Source organism: Homarus americanus, unplaced genomic scaffold, assembly GCF_018991925.1.
Source record: "Homarus americanus isolate GMGI-L3 unplaced genomic scaffold, GMGI_Hamer_2.0 scaffold30535, whole genome shotgun sequence".
In the NCBI taxonomy this organism is placed as follows: Eukaryota; Metazoa; Arthropoda; class Malacostraca; order Decapoda; family Nephropidae; genus Homarus; species Homarus americanus.
Window position 1 is genome coordinate 15,109,523 of NW_024732440.1, and position 8,228 is coordinate 15,117,750.

Sequence of the window (8,228 nt, forward strand, 5' to 3'; positions counted from 1 at the left end):
ATCGACAACGGAACATTTTTTTTTAGAAGATTGTCAAACGGAACCCCAGCAGCCCACACTGTCAACATCTCCCAGTGTCTGCAGACCCTAGTGTCAGTAGTTCCAAGTATCAGCCGACCATCCAGTGTCAGCAGACCCTCTAGTGTCAGCAGACCCTGCAGTGTCACCAGCCCCCACCCAGTGTCAACAGCCCCCACCCAGTGTCAACAGCACCCAGTATCAGCAGCCCCTCCAGCGTCAGTAGCCCCCACCCAGTGTCTACAGCGCCCAGTGTCAGCAGTCCCCACTAGTGTCAGTATCCCCCAGCGATAACAGGCCCCTAGTGTCAGCAACCCCCCACAGTGTCAGCATCCCCCCAGTGTCAGCAGTCCCCTAGTGTTGGCAGCCCCCACAGTCAGCAGCTCCTCCGTGTCAGCAGCTCCCTAGTGTCAGCACCCCTCAGAGTTCAGTGTCTGACTGCCTGCAGTAAAAAAAAAAGCAACTTTAATTAGGTTTCCGCCCCTGGCTAGCAAAAGTCGAGGGTGTGTGACAATTACCGAGTCCCAGCACATGATTAATACGTTTTCTCAGTGGTGGTGGTGAGGAGGGGTGGTGAGGAAGAGTGGTGGAGAAGAGGAGTGGTGGTGAGAAGTGGTGGTGAGGAGGAGTGGTGGTAAGGAGGAGTGGTGGTAAGGAGGAGTGGTGGTGAGGAGTGGTGGTGAGGAGGAGTGGAAGTGGTGAGGAGGAGTGGTGGTGAAGAGAAGTGGTGGTGAGGAGGGGTGGTGAGGAGGTGGTGGTGAAGAGAGTGGTGGTGGTGGTGAAGAGGTGGTGGTGAGAGGTGGTGGTGGTGAGGGTGGTGAGGAGGGGTAGGGAGGAAGAGTGATGATGATGAAGAGGGGTGGTGAGTGGTGGTGGTGTTGAGTGGTGGAGGTCTTGAGTGGTGGTTGGTGAGTGGTGGTGGTGGTGTTGGAGTGGTGGTTGCGGTGAGTGGTGGTGGTGGTGTTGAGTGGTGGTTGCGGTGAGTGGTGGTGGTGGTGGTGAATGGTGTTGGTGAGTGGTGGTGGTGAGTGGTGTTGGAGGTGAGCGGTAGTAGTAGTAGTGATGGTGAGGAGTGGTGGTGGTGGAGGTGAATGGTGGTGGTGAGAAGTGGTGGTGATGAGTGGTGTTGGTAAGTGGAGAGAATGAGTGGTGGAGAATGGTGGTGGTGAATGGTGGTGGCTGTGAATGGGGGTGGTGAGAATTGAAACTGAATTTTGTCACGTACAGAGGCTAGTTTACTGTGCACCCTATACTTATCCTGTGAGCGGTAGCACAAAAGGATCACAGAGCAGAGGTCACAAAGGGTGTGTTTAACAGTCCCCAGTGGTCAGGATATTATGGCATTGAATGTTACAGAGTATTTCAAATAAATTCTTTGTTTGGTTAGTTCTGTGAGGAGTGGTGGTGGTGGTACTGGTGGTGATAGTGGTGATGGTGATGAATGGTGGGGGTGAGTTGTGGTGGTAAAGAGGAGTGGTGGTGGTGGTGGTACTGGTGGTGATAGTGGTGATGGTGATGAATGGTGGGGGTGAGTTGTGGTGGTAAAGAGGAGTGGTGGTGGTGGAGAGTAGTATGTAATAGTGATGGTTGTGGTGATGGTGGTAGTGGTAGTAGTGATAGTTATAGTGTGATGGTGGTAGTGGTGGCACTGATAGTTATAGTATGGTGGTGGTGGTGATAGTGGTAGTAATGATCTCTCAGTATATATGTTGAAGGATATCTGCCATGATGCCAGAGTAGAACCGACCCTCCTTCCATTGGACGGTTAGATTTTCCATCACAGGACTTCAAATACATCCAACGAAGCCCGTGTGGACGACAGTGCTCGAGGATTCAGGACGCGGGGACAGCAAGCCTTCTTTGACATAAGGATTTTCAATCCCATGGCCGCATGTCACCGTAACCTATAGCTCTCGACGCTGCACACAGGAGGAACGAGAATGGCAAGATCAGGGCATATAGGGAGAGAATTCTGAATGTTGATCAGGGCAGCTTCACTCCTCTGGTGTTCACAACCTCTGGTGGGATGGGACCAAGCGCAAGATGTCTCTATGCCAGACTCGCGGAGGTGTTATCTGAACAGAAGCAGCAGCCCAGAAGTTACATTAGAGCCTAGTTGGGATGTCGACTGCCCTTCTCTCTGCTTAGGTTTGCATTGTTCTGCCTCAGGGGAACGAGAGCATCGGCCCCAAAGCCGACACTGGTCACAGATATTGACTATGAGGCTACAGTCACTGAATGCCGCATAAATCTGCGGCTCAACTAACTCAACACAGCTAGGGTAGCTACTTATGTATTAGGATATTTAATTTTAAGGCAATAAAATGACGACAAAGGTGTGGCTATTGGGGGAGGCTGGAGGCCACATTTATGAAAAAAAAGTGATAGTTATAGTGTGGTGGTGGTAGTAGTGGTAGTTATAGTATGGTGGTGGTGGTAGCAGTGATAGTTATAGTGTGGTGGTGGTAGTAGTGATGGTTGTGGTGGTGGTGGAGAAGACAGTGACAGTGGCAGGAATAATACAACCTTACACGCCTCCACATAGTATGAACCATCACCTTGTCTTGTAGTAATACCCTGAGCATGTTAAGACCCCCTCCCTCTCTCCCTCCTGACGTGCACAACACACTCGGTGACACAAAACACTACACGGCTGAAGAATTATAATTGTCGCAACACACTGCCACAAGACGAACACAACAGCTAAACCAACCAAAACACACACACACACACACACACACACACACACACACACACACACACACACACACACACACACACACACACACACACACACACACACACACACACACACACACATATTCCTCGTATTTTCAAGGCCAGACATTATACAAGTACGTAATATTATCAAAGGACAACACAGCAGCAGCCTTGTGACATAATCCTCCTGGACGATGTGAACCAAGGAGGAGAATGTCTCGTTTTAAGCACAGTTCAATCTTAATAGTCACACAGTTGCTAATTTCTTAAAAATTGGCTGGAAAAACGTAAGAAAAAAAAAATAGTCGACTTCTATATATATCCGGTAATAATTTCTCGACTACAGTATGTTGATGAACTAAAAATTAGGTTAATTCCCTGAAAGGAATAAAAAATATTCAGTAGTGCAGTGATTTCGAAATACGTTATAACACTCAAGTTATGCAAGTTTGTCTGGTGGCCGAGAGTGAATAAGAAGATTCTAACTGGATGCAATTTAGTTCATTTTCTGTGTACGGGATTGTGTGGGAGCCGGGCAGGGAGCTTGTAGGGATTACTGCATTCAACACTAGTGGCTTCGTAAGAGTCGGGATTGTGGAGTCTTACTCGTGGTATCTATGTAAGGTGGAGGGGGGTGGTTAAGGTGGTGATGGTGGTGAGGGTGACAGTGATGATGGTAGTGGTGGTGGTGGGGGAAGGAAGATGGAAGTGGTGGTAGTGGTAGTGGTGGTAGGAAGATGGAGGTGATGATAGTGGTGGTGGTAGTAGTAGTAGTAGTGGTGGTGGTAATGGCAGGAAAATGGAGGTGGTGATAGTGGTGGTGATAAGACGATGGTGGTGATGGTGATATTGGAAGTTGATGGATATATAAATATTTTTCTTTTATATAGTCAAAATTATCAAGATTATTACATGTTAATTTTTCACGGAAATTGGGGCAAAAAATATGACACTTAGTCGATAGTTAATTGTGGTCCTCTCTCTCTCTCTCTCTCTTTCTTTTCTCACTTGCTCTTTCTTTTCTCTCTCTCTCTCTCTCTTTCTCTCTTTCATCCTTTCTCTATTTCTTTTCTCTCTCTATCTCTCTCTTTCATCCATTCTCTCATTCTTTTCTCTCTCTCTCTCTCTTTCATCCATTCTGTCTTTCTTTTCTCTCTCTCTCATATTTCATCCTCTCTTTCTTTCTTTCTTTTCGCCCTCTCTCTCTTTCATCTTTCATACTCTCTCTCTCTCTCACCTTCACTTCATTTTGACGTTCCTCCCCATCTCCTCTGTTTTACTCCTCATTCTCATTTCCTTCTCTCCTTTCCTAATGGTCTCTTCTACTTCCTCCTCTTACCCCTCTTCCTCCTCCCCTGTTATCCCTACGTTGGTTATCCGCCTCTTCCTATTTTTCCTCCTTATTAACCTCCTCCTCCTTCTTAATCTCCCCTCCTTCATTGCCTCCTCCTTTTCTTTTCCTCCTATTTCTTCATCTTCCTCTCCTCCTCCTATCTTCCTCCTCTTCTCCTACTCTTTCTCTTTCTCCTCCTCCTCCTCCTGCCCATCCTCCTTCACCTTGGCTCAGGCTCTCACTGACTCAGCCATGTTAATACTATTATTTTTTCGACTCTGAATCTATGCTCTTCTGGTTAAATAAACTGTTACAAAATTATTTCAATATCTTCCTCTCCACCCCCCCTTCACCCCCTTCTCCTTCATCGTCTCCTCCCCACTTTCCTTCACCCCCTTCTCCTTCATCGTTTACCCCCTTTCTCCTCCTCTATCATCCCTACCTTCTTCTTAACCCGGGATTAGAGGTAGGGGTTCTTAGGTACCTCCCTCAATGCAGCCATCATTAAAAGTGTATTGGGAGGGGAGGGGGGAGAGAGGGGGGAGGGGGTAGAGGGGGAGGTGCAGGTAGGAGATCGATTAGGAGAAAGCAGGATTATGTTACCCGTAAGCCTTGTTAATATCGCCTCCGCCCTCAGGAAATTTTTATATCGTGGATATATTTACCAAAAATATATCCCTAAGACTTTACTAATGAAGCAACTCTCGTGATATTTTTCTTTTCCAGGTTAAAGAAAGTCAAGACGGTAAGCACCCTATAATACTCTCCTCTACAGCGCCTTCTTCGGGTTAATCCTCGTGGCTAGAAGGTTTTCGTCAGGTACACTAAAAAAAAAGTAAGAAAAATGTCTGAGATCTGACTATAACTTGCTATAGTTTTCGTCTGGTATAAGATAAAGGAGTTGATTATGTCGTCATACATTCTGGTGGACAAGTGACGAAGAATTCTGTCGTCTGAAAACAAGTTGGGAATTTATTGGGCAAGGGGCTTGAAGCATCGTCCTCATCTGTGGTTCATGACAGAGGGAACTGGGAATATATGTGGCCCCAACCATCTTCATCTCTGCCTCAACACAGAAGAAGATGGAGAATAAGAGGACGTTAACCAGCATCGTCATCCCATCTTAAGGAGAGGCACTTAGGTGGAAGCATCTTAGAGCATTACAAGAGACCCTTACACCCAGCACGATGTGGTATTTACGCCCGTGTAGTGACTCTTGTGTGGGTGCGTGATGCTAAGGAGGTGCTGGAGTGGTGGGTAGGGGGATGGTGGTGGTGGTGGGTGGTGGTGAGGGTGGAGGTGGTGTTGAGATGGAGGTGGAGGTGGTGGTGGCGGTGGTGGTGGAGGTGGTGGTCGTGGTGGCGGTGGTGGTGGAGGTGGTGGTCGTGGTGGCGGTGTTGGTGGTGGCACCTTGTTGACACCAAAAGACGTGTCTGGTAGAGAGGGAAGTTGGCAAGGTTTGATTGAGATCAGTGATGCCTTCGGGGTATCTCATTATTATTGACACACACACACATACACACACACGAAGACCCAAGAGTTGATTGAAAAATTTATCCAGATCTGTTAAGTGTAACTCAAATTAATCCATTTTGATCAAGATTGACTCGTGTTCACTCAGACTGACCTAAAAGGACCTCGGCTACCACAGTGGATGGAAAAAAAAAATGCTTCCTCGCCCCCTTCACGGTACACAGCCTGAACAAGTGAACATCGACTAAAACTTTAATCAGGAACAACATTATTTATCCCTCGATGATATTAACGAGAATAAAAAAAATTTCCCCCATCTGACTCAACAGACACTAAACTTGTAAATGGACTTGTATATTACTTACACCTTTTAGGGTATTACTTGATGAGAAAATTACGCTAGATATACGTCATCGGAGTCTCGTTATCATGTTGGCCGCTAGAGGGAAGTGGCGTGTTCAGGATTTAGACAGATGTGAGTAATACATTCGAGTGTTCTAAAAAAAATCAGTTTATGTGACTCGATTCAACCTTTTTTCTGTTTTATTAATCGCGTGTTGTATTTTCCAGATGTGAATTTCAAAGCGTGTTCAGGTTTCTAACTCAGAGACGTTCGTACGAGTACAGGTAATGACACAGGTGCAGTATTTCCCACCTGCTGACCTTGTAACAATTATGGCAGGTGATGACGTGAACCAGGTAGAGATAAAGATGCAATTAAGAACTAGTTAACCAAGTGAATCTAATCTAACCTAATCTAATCTAAAGAAACGTAACGTAACCTAACCTTTATCTAACCTAACCAAATCTACCCAAACCATAATCTATCATAACCTAACCTGCCCACCATACACTCAGGGACAAAGAGGTAATAAGAGTAATTAACTTTGAATGTAAGGTACAAGAAAAAAAAATGCCTCCGTAGTGATTTTCTCTAAGAGTTTATTTCCAATATATCTTTCTCCTGGGAGCTATTGTATAAACGACCCAGAAACCCATTAGACATTAAATTAGACCAAATCTAATAAATCCCCCGTTCCTGGACAAGTTTTATAACACCTTTAAACGAAAAAAAAAAAATTATACACATCAATTTTTCTTTTAACTCAAACTACTTCTATAGAAAAAAAAATATATAGAAATTTTTTTAACCCAAATTACTTATCAAGGACACCCCCTCCCCCCCCCAACACCCCCCACCCCCACAAAAAAAAGAAACCTTCGTAATTGTCATTGAATTGGAACTACTTTGATAATGTCTCCTTTCCTGGTGGTAGAAAAGGCCTGAAACACGGTGGTAATGGGGTGGAGAGCACAGAGAGCACAATGGCCCTTTCTACATCATCTCGTCTCTCTCTCTCTCTCTCTCTCTCTCTCTCTCTCTCTGGGTAAATGAAGGCCATCTCTCTCCCCTGAATACCAATTGCCAACAGAGAATTTCATCACGTGAGAGTTTCCTTTCTTTAGTCTCTTGTTTTTTTTTTTTTTTTTTTTGGTTCAGTCAGTGTCAGGTTGTTTGTGTGTTTGTTTTGGTCTGTTTTAAGTAGGTTTGTTTATGTTTGTGTGTTTGTTCGTTTTTTTGTTTGTTTTGGGATGGTCAAGTTGGAGTTTCTGTTTGTTTGTGCATTCGTCTGTTTGTGTGTTTGGTTTTTAGTAAGACGGGGGGGTAATTAGGTACGGCTTCTGTTTATTTGTTTTGTCTGTTTGTCTTTCTGTCTATCTGTCTGTCTGGTTTGACCTGGGGAAGGTGTCTGTCTGTCTGTTTGTCTGTCTAGTTCTTTCTGTTAATTTCTTCTCTGTCTCCCTGAAATAGACACACACACACACACACACACACACACGAAGTAACGTTATCATAGCCATACAAAATTTATGTTACTTATATTAAAAAGGAAGTGAGGCCAAAAAATAAAAAAAAATAAAATAAAATAAAGAGTAAATAAGAAATACGAAAAAAAAGTGGACAAGGAAGATAATTAAACCAGGAAGAGAAAAGATGAAAGAGAAGTTACGATAATAATAATAATAATAATAATAATAATGATAATAAGGCTTTTGAGGAACAATATCCGTCACTCTCCTCTTCCTCCTCCTCCCCGCCCACCACCACCACTACCGGATCGATGGAGATTTCAACAGGGTGGGCTGAGCCGAGGCGACGTTGACTCTCTCTCTGAGCCCCATCACAGGGATTACCTCGACTCCTGAAGGTGAGAGTCCTCCTCCTTCTCCTCTTCCTTCTCCTCCTCCTTCTCCTCTTCCTTCTCCTCCTCCTGCTCCTCCCTCTCCCCTTACTCCTTCTCCTCCTCGTCCTCCTCTTCTGTTGGAGAGGTGAGACTCCCTTCCCCTCTTCCCTCCCTCTACACCAGGTGACAGTCTCAGCCAAACTCCTACACCGTCAACAGTCACTATAAACACGTTGATGTTACCTCGTGATGGCCTTCTTCGTCTACTGTAAACTATGATTTGTATGTACAATAATTCATGTTCCCTTTCTGTCCAATGTATATTTTTACCATTTTGGCGGCTGAACTTTTTCAATGAAATGTTAATTATTGCTAGTTGCTACTATAGGATGCGGTCTACTAAGAAAACTTTCGTCTAACCCAACCTAACCTAACGTAACCTAACTTAACTTAACCTGACCTAAGTTAACTTACTTAAATATCTTATAGACCGCACG